Source organism: Schistocerca cancellata, chromosome 3 (genome assembly GCF_023864275.1).
Source record: "Schistocerca cancellata isolate TAMUIC-IGC-003103 chromosome 3, iqSchCanc2.1, whole genome shotgun sequence".
NCBI classification, from domain to species: Eukaryota; Metazoa; Arthropoda; class Insecta; order Orthoptera; family Acrididae; genus Schistocerca; species Schistocerca cancellata.
Window position 1 is genome coordinate 616,778,127 of NC_064628.1, and position 13,730 is coordinate 616,791,856.

Genomic DNA, 13,730 nt, shown 5'->3' on the forward strand with positions numbered 1-13,730 from the left:
GGTTCCGTCCGACATGCTTGCTTTGCTCCTTTGTGTTGGGATCAAGGTAACACACTCAGTACTTCTCGATTGTGCACTTAGTACTTCTCGATGGTGAGTAAGCAGCTGAAGTCATGTGGACTGGCTTCACAGAGCTGGAACATTTCCGCTGTTGTCTCGGTTCAACAGGCTTTTGAGGAGTATGTGCAAAAAAATGTGTGTGAAATCTTATGGGACTTAACTGCTAAGTTCATCAGTCCCTAAGCTTACACACAACTTAACCTAAATTATCCTAAGGACAAACACACACACCCGTGCCCGAGGGAGGACTCGAACCTCCGCCTGGACCAGCCGCACAGCCCATGAGTGCAGTGCCTTAGAGGAGTATGTGTACTCGTGGGACGCAGAGGGTCCTTTGTCACATTGCAAATGCCATGCAAAATGTCGAAAACTGATCCATGACTGATTTTCAGTTTTTCCACTATGGCCTCAATGTGATACGCAGTTCTTCGAGCAATAGAGCCTCCGCTTCTCTTGTACTTCCCTTTTCTTCACAAAGAGATGGTCTGACGATCCATTTTTTGCCACTCAGATTTGTGTGACTATACTGGAAGCGACATGTCCAAAAGAACAGATACCGTGCATTCGTACAACCGATTCCCCTAGCTGGGCAAAGAATCCGCCTTCTTCAGTGAGGATGCACAAGTACATCCGACCTCCTGCGGGAATCTCAGAATAGCGACCATGGAGGAAATGGACAAGGACTGCGGGCAAATGGCGCTCGGTGTGAATATGAGTCAACCGTGAGGAGTGCCGAAGTAGTCCGCGCAGTGGCAACGCACACTGTGTTCCAAGTGGCGCAGTGGTTAACGCACCTGCCTAGTAACCAGGAGACCATGGGTTCGAATCCCGGTCCCTCACACAATTTCACTCAATTACTGCTTCCACGTAATGTCCCAATGCAACTGACTCAGTAATCCCTTCCTTTTCGTCCCTTTCCTTTCCTTTCTGCCTCCTCCACCTTCGATTTAAATATGATGACAATGTTATCACCACCGAGGTTAAAAGTCCTAAATCTACTCTCCTGCCAACCAGTATTCACTCTTGCGGAGTTTAATTCCGTTCTCTGGTCTCGGTGCCTTCAGTTGGCTGCCCCAAGTACACAGGGCGTCACCTATGTTGAGCCCCTGCACCACCTGACGCCTCCCCCGACGCAGCACCTCCGTCAGGTAGATTGCAGGGGGGCGTGCGCTCACGTGTATCGTGCGCACTACCAGCAGCGGTAGAACAGTTAATATTGTGGCTAACCGTGAGGAATGAGCTTAATGAAAATAATTGATGGCAGGCAGTTCCGCTAGACAACGGCATTATCCGTTATGAAGACAATGGTGTGGGGACAAACACACACACACAGAGAGAGAGAGAGAGAGAGAGAGAGAGAGTCACCCATACTCTCGGCTTTGCAAGGCGATCTGTAACGGCCGCCATTGTACACCGCAGCGCCCGTTACCTCACAAGAGACATCAATTGATTACCGTGTAATGCCACCCCTGGCGCTCGTTCGCGACGTTACCCCTTCCTCTCCCCTCCCCTCCCCCTCCTACTACTAAGTAGATGATAGACGCTAATTGTAGTCTCCAGCACGACAGGGGGTGGGGCCCTCCAGACAGCGAGGCACTTGGTTACGCTTTACGGGCGTAAATGGGGCGGCATCTTACAATTTTCATGCAGCACTTCTTCTGCTGCTGAAGACTCCATATCACGCACAGCAGTTACCTTCAAGATAAATTTTATTGAATTCCGTGATTTCCTCTCTTAGTGGAAAGTAATATTTACTCTCCTAAACATCTTACCTACGTGCTTTTTCAAGGACTTCTCCGCTTGAGCCAAAATTGGACGTTCTTGAACTACTATATTACGTATGTCTTCGTCATCGGTAGACATAACTGTTGTTGCTCTTCATTGGAAATCACTATAATTGTATATACAACATAAGGAAATGTGCGACTCTTTTCTCAATGTTTTACAGTGACTGTGGAGGATTTGTGATACCAGCCAAATCGTTTTGCTTGTTTCCGCTTCTCTAAAAATGTGTGAAATACGATGTTTCCATGATATCACGTGATTAACTTCTGCTTTTCCCGTTCCTAAATTTGTATGCATTCTTCTTGCTTCGATTTGTTAACTCAGAGCAATGGACGCTGTGTGCCAAAAATGTGCTAGTGTTTCTCATGTCTAAACAAAGAAAACAGGTACTATAGATTTATGACGACAAATGCTCCATTTTTAGTTATAATTAAAAGGATATTGTGCAGTGGGTTATTATCTGTTTACACTCGTCATCTCATCTATTACAAAGTTAAACATACATTTTTCTTGATTTTTGAACACTCATACACTGATCGTGGACTGCTGTCCTCTTTTCGATACCCTCAAGTGGTCTTGAATAATAGTGCGACATGATAAATGTTCTCTGCATTTCGAATTAATCTTGCGTAACTAATTTTGTCAGATATTCACACTGATATAAATACAGAGAATCGAGATCGGACAAACCTACAGATCAAGGAACTAGAACATCTCCTTTTATGCACCTGTCATAGCAGCTATCGCCCAGTGAGTCTCAGAATAAATTTTGTGTACCCCACTCATGAACATATCACATAATTCTTCGCATTTCTGGACATGCATTCTGCAAATTGTTGGAAGACCGTTCTCAATAAAGTCGCTATAGAAACAGTTTGTCGGATGTGTTTGGAGAATACAGCGAAATAACATACAGACAGTTTTAATTGTTGTCGATAGATCTGAAGTCTTACCTACACCGTATTGCGAGGATTTGTGTGAACCCCACCACGTATGTAGTAAAAAATTAAGAAACATTTTCTGATTTGCGGATGAAACTAAGGAACCAAACAATCAAGATGTCCAGCAAACAATGGACAACAATTAATTGATGGCTGATAAACAAGTGAAAAACTCCGAAAATGCTATATATGAAAAAGATTCAAAAAAAAAAATGGCTCTGAGCACTATGGGACTCAACTGCTGAGGTCATAAGTCCCCTAGAACTTAGAACTACTTAAACCTAACTAACCGAAGGACAGCACACAACACCCAGCCATCACGAGGCAGAGAAAATCCCTGACCCCGCCGGGAATCGAACCCGGGAACCCGGGCGTGGGAAGCGAGAACGCTACCGCACGACCACGAGATGCGGGCGAAAAAGATTCAGAAGCTCTTCCTTATCTATGAGAATTTCTGTCTGTGTGGTAAATCAAATGGTTCAAATGGCTCTGGGCACTATGGGACTTAACGTCTGAGGTCATCAGTCCCCTAACTAACCTAAGGACATCACACACATCCATGCCCGAGGCAGGATTCGCCCCTGCGACCGATGCGGTCGCGCGGTTCCAGACTGTAGCGCCTAGAACCGTTCGGCCACACCGGCCGGCTGTCTGTGTGGTATTATGAGATGTCCACATCTATGAAGATTTAATGTTTATAAATGGATCTTCTTTGATTGCCTGTAGATACGCAGAGGATGAAATTATGTGGGGGAAATTAACAGAAAATTCAGTATGCGAAAGGAAATGGTAATCTACGAATCATAGGAGACTGTAATGCGGCAGTAGTGGAAAGAATAGAAAACATACTTATTAGAGTAGGGACTTGGTAGTAGGAATGAGAGAGGAGAAACACGAATTGAGTTATGCAGTAAATTTCAACAGAGGAGGAAGCGCACTTGAAATAATCCTAGAGATACGGGAAAATTCCAGTTGGACTACATCAACTATACATTTGCCACTCAACTGCGCATACGCATAAGCCCGCTCGTAACTGCTAAAACGTATCTAATGTAAACAGTTGTGACGTCACGCTCATCGGAAGCAATTTGTTGTTACGAAGCATTGCATAGTCTTCCTAAAGCCTTTGACACATTTTGCTGTTGGCAAACAGCTTGTACGATCACTGTGTTTTGTTGTTGTATATGGCACATTTCCTTTGCAATTTATGTTTTATTTTCATATTTTCTTCTCGTTCTCGTTTTATTGTTGCAGTATTATTCTGCAGTAGCAGGATAGAGTAATATCCTTTGTTAGAGTATCGATTCTTACCAGTCAAAATTACAAAAATTTAACTCAAAACTAAAACAACGTAAATTCCCGGAATTCTAAAAAAATTCCCGGGTTTCCACCGGTTTTCTCCCGGATGAATAAATTCCCGTATTTTTCCCGCATCTCCCGGTTGTCCCGGGTCGTATACACCCTGTGTGACACTTGACAATGATCATAGAAGTGGAAAAGAATTAATTTTAGCGTAGTTGTGTCTTACACTGTATTACATTACTAGAAATTTGTACATTTACGAGTGCAGCCACCTGGTGACGACAACAAACAACAGTTGACTTTTTCGCTTTTTTCATGTTCTGTGGAATATTATTGAAAATAAAGTTCGTCCTCAGGAACAACGTATCACTAAATCGTTTATGACGTTTCATAAGCAAAAATTGTTTTTTAACTATTTATAGGGAGTATGTTGAATACTCGTTTCCATATCCCATAGCGAATGCTAAATAGCTTGCAATGAAATTTACAGGTACAGCTGGTATGGGTGACACAGTCCATAAACAGTTGGTTGTAGTAAGGAATGAAAACATAGTTGACAATATTTTTTAAACTGACTTCATTTTAGGCATCTCCATTGGGTGTTAGGCATATTGTATAAGTGTGTGGGTGGGTGGATGGGGCGGGCGAGGTGTTCGTATGTTTCTGTGTGTTTGGATGTTTGTGTGTGTGTGTGTGTGTGTGTGTGTGTGTGTGTGTGTGTATGTGTGTGCGTTTTCAAGACGTTTATTACATGCAAATGTTTTTTCTTATGTTGTTGTTGTTGTTGTTGTTGTTGTTATTGTTGTCTTCAGTCCTGAGACTGGTTTGGTGCAGCTCTCCATGCTACTCTATCCTATGCAAGCTTCTTCATCTCCCTGTACTTACTGCAGCCTACATCCTTCTGAATCTGCTTAGTGTATTCATCTCTTGGTCTCCCTCTACGATTTTTACCCTCCACGCTGCCCTCCAATGCTAAATTTGTGATCCCTTGATACCTCAGGACATGTCCTACCAACCGGTCCCTTCTTCTAGTCAAGTTGTGCCACAAACTCCTCTTGTCCTCAATTCTATTCAATACCTCCTCATTATTTATGTGATCTACCCATCTAATCTTCAGCATTCTTCTGTAGCACCACATTTCGAAAGCTTCTATTCTCTTCTTGTCCAAACTATTTATCGTCCATGTTTCACTTCAATACATGGCTACACTCCATACAAATACTTTCAGAAACGACTTCCTGACACTTAAATCTATACTCGATGTTAACAAATTTCTGTTATTCAGAAACGCTTTCCTTGCCATTGCCAATCTACATTTTATATCCTCTCTACTTCGACCATCATCAGTTACTTTGCTCCCCAAATAGCAAAACTCCATTACTACTTTAAGTGTCTCATTTCAAATGGTTCAAATGGCTCAGAGCACTATGGGACTTAACATCTGAGGTCATCAGTCCCCTCGAACTTAGAACTACTTAAACCTATCTAACTTAAGGACATCACACACATCCATGCCCGAGGCAGGATTCAAACCTGCGACCGTAGCGGTCGCGCGGTTCCAGACTGTAGCGCCTAGAACCGCTAGGCCACCATGGCCGGCTGTCTCATTTCCTAATCTAATTCCCTCAGCATCACCCGACTTAATTCGACTACATTCCATTATCTTCGTTTTGCTTTTGTTGATGTTCATCTTATATCCTACTTTCAAGGCACTGTCAATTCCGTTCAACTGCTCTTCCAAGTCCTTTGCTGTCTCTGACAGAATTACAATGTCATCGGCGAACCTCAACGTTTTTATTTCTTCTCCATGGACTTTAATACCTACTCCGAATTTTTCTTTTGTTTCCTTTATTGCTTGCTCAATATACAGATTGAATAACATCGGGGAGAGGCTACAACCCTGTATTACTCCCTTCCCAACCACTGCTTCTCTTTCATGTCCCTCGACTCTTATAACTGCCATCTGGTTTCTGTACAAATTGTAAATAGCCTTTCACTCCCTGTATTTTATCCCTGCCACCTTTAGAATTTGAAAGAGAGTATTCCAGTCAACATTGTCAAAAGCTTTCTCTAAGTCTAAAAATGATAGAAATGTAGGTTTGCCTTTCCTTAATCTATTTTCTAAGATAAGTCGTAGGGTCAGCATTGCTTCACGTGTTCCAATATTTCTGCGGAATCCAAACTGATCTTCGCCGAGGTTGGCTTCTACCAGTTTTTCCATTCGTCTGTAAAGAATTCGCGTTAGTATTTTGTAGCTGTGACTTATTAAACTAATAGTTCGGTAATTTTCAGATCTGTCAACACCTGCTTTCTTTGGGACTGGAATTATTATATTATTCTTGAAGTCTGAGGGTATTTCGCCTGTCTCATACATCTTGCTCACCAGATGGTAGAGTTTTGTCAGGACTGGCTCTCCCAAGGCCATTAGTAATTCCAATGGAATGTTGTCTACTCCCAGGGCCTTGTTTCGATTCAGATCTTTCAGTGCTCTGTCAAACTCTTCACGCAGTATCGTATCTCCCATTTCATCTTCATCTACATCCTCTTCCATTTCCATAATATTGTCCTCAAGAACATCGCCCTTGTATAGACCCTCTATATACTCCTTCCACATTTCTGCTTTCCCTTCTTTGCCTGGAACTGGGTTTCCATCAACGATCTTGATATTCATACAAGTTGATCTCTTTTCTCCAAAGGTCTCTTTAATTTTCCTGTAGGCAGTATCTATCTTACCCCTAGTGAGATAAGCCTCTACATCCTTACATTTGTCCTCTAGCCATCCCTGCTTACCCATTTTGCACTTCCTGTCGATCTCATTTTTGAGACGTTTGTATTCCTTTTTGCCGGCTTCATTTACTGCGTTTTTATATATTCTCCTTTCATCAATTAAATTCAATATTTCTTCTATTACCCAAGGATTTCTACTAGCTCTCTTCTTTTTACCTACTTGATCCTCTGCTGCCTTCACTACTTCATCTCTCAGAGCTACCCATTCCTCTTCTACTGTATTTCTTTCCCCCATTCCTGTCAATTGTTGCCTTATGCTATCCCTGAAACTCTGTACAACCTCTGGTTTAGTCAATTTATCCAGGTCCCATCTCCTTAAATTCCCCCCTTTCTGCAGTTTCTTCAGTTTTAATCTACAGTTCATAACCAATAGATTGTGGTCAGAGTCCACATCTGCCCCTGAAAATGTCTTACAATTTAATACCTGGTTCCTAAATCTCTGTATTACCATTATATAATCTATCTGATACCTTCTAGTATCTCCAGGATTCTTCCATGTATACAATCTTTCTTTATGATTCTTGAACCAAGTGGTAGCTATGATTAAGTTATGCTCTGTGCAAAATTCTACCAGACGGCTTCCTCTTTCATTTCTCTCCCCCAATCCATATTCACCCACTACGTTGCGTTCTCTCCCTTTTCCTACTCTCGAATTCCAGTCACCCATGACTATTAAATTTTCGTCTCCCTTCACTAATTGCATAATTTCTTTGTCCTCATCATACATTTCATCAATTTCTTCATCATCTGCAGGCATATAAACTTGTACTACTGTAGTAGGTATAGGCTTCGTGTCTATCTTGGCCACAATAATGCGTTCACTATGCTGTTGGTAGTAGCTTACCCGCACTCCTATTTTTTTATTCATTATTAAACTTACTCCTGCATTACCCCTATTTGATTTTGTATTTATAATCCTGCATTCACCCGACCAAAAGTCTTGTTCCTCCTGCCACCAAACTTCACTAATTCCCACGATATCTTTCAACCTATCCATTTCTCGTTTTAAATTTTCTAACCTACCTGCCCGATTAAGGGATCTGACATTCCACGCTCCGATCCGTAGAACGCCAGTTTTCTTTCTCCTGATAACGACGTCCTCTTGAGTAGTCCCCACCCGGAGATCCGAATGGGGGACTATTTTACCTCCGGAATATTTTATCCAAGAGGACGCCATCATCATTTAACCATACAGTAAAGCTGCATGCCCTCGGGAAAAATTACGGCTGTAGTTTCCCCTTGCTTTCAGCCGTTCGCAGTACCAGCACACAAGGCCGTTTTGGTTAGTCTTGCAAGGCCAGATCAGTCAATCATCCAGACTGTTGCCCTGCAACTACTGAAAAGGCTGCTGCCCCTCTTCAGGAACCACACGTTTGTCTGGCCTCTCAACAGGTACCCCTCCATTGTAGTTGCACCTACGGTACGGCCATCTGTATCGCTGAGGCACGTAAGCCTCCCCACCAATGGCAAGGTCCATGGTTCATGGGGGCAGGTTTTTCTTATAAATGCTCAGAATATTTTTAGCACAGCCAAGATGGAGCTACAGTGTATTTGGCTATTTCATTTTAATGCCGGCTAAAATCCTATCCTCTGATTTGAGGAGAGGCAAGGTGTTTCAAAAACCAACTAGGCTAGTTCTGACATCTTGGATTTTGGGTTGGGGCTTCTTTTTGATATTACAAAGTTGGGCTAGTTCCACGGCCTTGTATTTTTATTGCCTGTTATGCTCAAAATAATCATTAGGTCTGTTAAGATATCTTACATCATGTAAAGAAGAAATTTAATTCCCTCTGTCGAATCATAAATTTATGCTTTCAGAAAATAACACAAAATACTAATGAAAATGTTCTGTAATTTAAGTTTACAATGAGGTGAAAAAAGACATGGGACACCTCCCAATATTGTGTTGGATCTGTTTTCGTCCACTGTAGTGTAGCAGCTCGATGTGGCATGGATTCAACAACGCATTGGAAGTGGCCTGCACAAACACTGGGCCATGCTGACTCTATAGCCATCCATAATTGCGGAAGTGCAAGATTTTGTTCACAAACTGACCTCTCAATTATTTCCCATTGATGTTCGATGGTATTCTTGTCAGGCGATTTGGGTGGCCAAATCGTTCGCTTGAAAAATTCCTTTGTTGTTTGGGAACATGAAAGTCAATGAATGGCTGCAAATTGTCTCTGAGTAGCCATTTCCAGTCAGTGATTGGTTCAATTCGACCCACACTATTATGGATCCATCACCAGCTTGCATAGTGCTTTGTTGACAGCTAGTGTCCATGGCTTCGTGAGGTCTGCGCCATATTCGAATCCTACCGTCAGCTCTTACGAACTGAAATTGGAATTGGTTCGACCAGGCCACGGCTTAACAGTCATCTAGGTTCTAACCGATTTGATCACGAGTCCAGGAGAGGTTTGCAGGCGATGTTGTGCTGTTAGCAAAGGACCTCACATTGGTCGTCCGTTGCCATTGCCCATTAATGCCACCTTTCGCCGCACTATCCTAAAAGATACGTTCGTCGTACGTCCCACATTGACTTCTGCAGTTATTTGACGCAGTATTGTCTGTTAGCACTCACGCAAACGCCACTGTTCTCGGTCGTTAAGTGAAGACGTCGGCCACTGCAATGCCCCTGGTGGGAAGTAACGCCTGAGATTTGATTTTCTTGGCACGCTCTTGACATTGTGGATCTCGGAATATTGAATTCCATAACGATTTCCAAAATGGGATGTCAACTAAGTTCCACTTAGAAAGATGTTAATTTCCGTTATGCAGCCATAACCATGTTGGAAACAGTTTCACATGGATAATCTGAGTACATACGACAGATCCGCCAATGTGCTGCCCTTTTATAACTTGAGTATACGATACTACTGCCATATCGCTATCCCATGACTTTTGTCACCTCAGTGTATATCAAACAAGACAAAAAAGCACTGTTGCAGCACCTGTTGCATCAAATGGAAACAGGCCAAGGATATTTCAGTACTATGTGCAGTTATTGTGAATGGAGAAACAACGACATATCGCGAGTTTATGAGATTATTGATGAGTTACTGAGAAAAACATTATGCAAATCTTTAGAGATGCTACCTTTAATGAAGCATGTTCACTATTTACATCATTCTTAAGGAAAATTCAAGTTTATTGTCCATGAAGCACAAGCTTGAACTGAACAAAGATGTGGAATGTTTATCCAATTCAGGATAACTTTACGAATTTGAGAAACCAAAAGTGGCCTAAATCTTGATGGTTGATGGAGGAAATTGGAAATTTGTGGTAAATTCTGTGGGACCAAACTGCTGAGGTCATCAGTCCCTAATCTTACATACTACTTAATAAACTAACTTATGCTAAGGACAACGCACACACACGCACACACACACACACACACACACCCATACCCGAGGAAGTACTCGAACCTCAGACGGGGGAGGGGGAGGGGGAGGGCGGGAGATGCACAATGCGCAAACTGTGAACTGTGACAAGGTGCCTCACACCATGCGGCTACACAGTGCAGCAGTTGATCGAGAATTTGAACCCTGCAGCAGGAGGTGGACAGACAAACAGAGGTGAAGGAGGAGATAGAGATAGGGGTAGGGGAAGGTTGACAGAGTGAGGAGGGGGTGTTAGACTGAGAGATTCGGGCATAGGGGATTGGCAGATATAGTGGGAAAGAGGAGCTGATCAGAGACAGGGAGAGAAAGTGATACACAGAGAAAGAGCAAAGGACTGGACAGAGTGGGGAGGAGGAGAAGGTGGACAGGTAGGGTGGGGTTACGAGAAGATGGACAAGAAGGTGACAGGTGAAGATGGGGAGGAAGGGATGGACAGAGAGAAGGGGCAGGAGGAGGAGATGGAGTGGGGTAGGACGAGAATAATAGAGATAGGAAAGAAGAGAAGATGGACACAGGGAAGGCTGGGGAGGAGGTGGACAGAGAGAAGAGTGGAGAAGATGGACTAAGACAGGGAGGAGGAGGAGGAGCAAGAAGAGGAGATAGATGGAGATAGAGGGAGAAGGAGGTTGACAGGAATAGAAGGTGGAGGAGACACAGGGAGGAGATGGAAATGAGGAGGTGGATAAGGAGAGGAGAGTAGGACATGGATAGAGACTGGGAGGAAGAGAAAAAGATGAAAAGAGATAGAGGGAGGAGAAAGTTGATGGAGAGAGAAGGAGGAACAGATAGAGGGCGGAGGAGGAGATGGAAAGGAGATGGTGGATAAGCAGGGGAGAGTATGGACAGAGACCAGGAGGAGGAGGAGAAAGAGATGAACAGAGATAGAGGGAGGAGGAGGTCAATGGACAGATGGTGAAGGAGGAGGAGGAGGAGATAGAAAGAGAGTATCAGGACGAGACAGTCATAGAGAGGAAGAGATGTGAGAGTCATAGACAAAGGAAGGATGAGACATAGAGATAGAATTGGACACAGGGGGTAAGGAAGAAGATATAAATAGTGAGAGATGATTTAGGGTGAGTGGAGGAGAAGGATCGACCTGTAGTACACGTATTAAAATGGGCCATAGATACATATACTGTAGCGACAAAACACCCAAATAATATATACTGCATCAATTACGTTCTTGCATGTGGAATGGTTCCGGATAGTTTTCAGTTGTGAACAGCTACTAATAACTGGAGAAGATGGTGTATCTGTTGACTTATCTGGCAGTACTCAATTGCTACCCAGTTTTTGCACTTCGGTGTCTTGCATTGCAGAGCTCATAGAAGTAGTCTACCCACATACTTAGAAGAATTTTCACACTATTCACTGGTTGCCAGTGAAGAGCATTCTTGTGCCCAGCGATAGTGATGTCAACGAAATAAACAGTAAATTACTAGCCATGTTACTAAATGCAGTAACTGAGCACAAGTCTATTGATACTGTAGTTGATGCAATGAGGCTGTGCAGTTCCCAGTGGAGTTCTTTATTTGCTTGATCTTCGCAGTCTGCTCCGGAATTGCATTTCAATCAAAATGTGGGTACTAATTACTTTACTTTGAAACCGTGATGCATAGAAACTTTGCAACTGAACAAAGCTGTCTGTTACGAAGATATTGAGCAATATGATGGAGGCTGCCATCTTACCAGAAGACGGAGACAGTGAAACAGTGTACATCCCATGAATACCACTTATTCCAACAATCTTCTCCTTCAGCCTCCAGAAACTGCAATTTCCCATGCAACTTTCATTTTCGATTACGATAAATAAGGCACAAAAGCACTCTATTATATAGTGTGCAATGGATTTGTCATCTCCAAGTTTCTCTGTGGGCATCTATGCATCGTTTGCTTTAAAGTGGACTCACCTAAGTGTCTACTAGTAAAATAAAAAGAATTTGTGCAACTAATTCCTGAGTTAAATAAATATTACAGTCAATTATGTATATTATGTAATTCGTTTCTTAATGTGGATGATGTACCTATGGATGTGGTAATCCATTTGCACAGTTGTCTGTGTAAATAATTCATAATTTATATGCTGCAGCCTCAATTATGAGGGGATGATATGTTATCAATGTGGCACTGCAAAAAATTTTCTTGTTATTTCGCTTATAATTACAGATTGGAATAAATAAACTACATACCTCCTACACAGTGAGATGGGGAAGTAGGAGGTACACAGAGAAAGGGAAGAGGAGATATGCACTATATATGGTTTGAGGAAGTACATAGGCAAAGCTGTGGGGAGAAACTAGCGAATATATCAAACAGGAATCCTGTATGTATGCAAGTGGGTATGTTCGGCATCTCCTCCGAATCCAGTGGATCGATTTCAACCAACTTTGCATCACATACTACTTGTTGTATGAGAATCAGCACTGTTGGGGGTGATAACCTCCTAGTTCCAATGGAAGTGAAGATACTGGCGACAAAGTGTTTTTCAGTACCTGGCAAGTAAACTGCCTTGCATGACAGAATTGTTGTGCGACTTAGTATTGACAACACCTTGCAAGGGCATGGGCACAGCTGAGCAGAAAGATGAGGAGAAGGAGCTGGATAGTAAGAGATGGTGGGGAATTAGGTGGTCAGAAAAAGGACAGCAGGAGAAAACAGAGAAAGGGGGGGGGCGATATGCAGATAGACAGATAAAGAGGGGGTATGAGGAAACAGACACACAATGACGGCACAGGAGAGCTCAGACAGAGATGGGGGGTGGAGGAGATAGGTAGCAGGGCAAGAATAGAGATGAACAGAGATGTGGTGCACATACTAAGTGGGCCATGGATACATATGTCATGACAGCACTATACCTAAACAGTCAACACAGAGTACATAAACTCCTCAAAGTAGGGAACGTTAAGGACAGCTTTCAGTTCAGAATCGTTATTGACTACAAATTCAAAACCATATCCACCGACAAGGCACCAACAATATTGAAACACTTCCATATGGAGATATATACAGCACAAGCAACACTGACGTGTTTCTGTAGTGATGTTGACAGCTTTGTCACACCCAACATCATGAGCCAGGTTGTGATGATAACAGATTACTGGTATCACAAAATCTAGCTGTACGATCCAAAACAGTATCTCCTCGAACGTCAACTGAGCTAGAACCGACCATGTTTAAGTACTCGGATTGGTAAACCCCGATCCGTCTCCCCTACATTTTCCGCGCCTGGCAATTTTAAGATAGCAGAAACCTGGAACACAATGTAGTTTTCCTCAATTTGGCTGAATATTACACTTTCACAGGCAACTAACTGCACAAAAACTATAACATTACGGATGATCAGCCTTTTGCGCAAATCAAACAGATTACCACTGATAAAATATTCTCCTAAACAAACTGAACAGCTCGTGGCAGGCTTCTGCCTTCTGCTGGCCACAGTAGCTGAGCTTTTCTA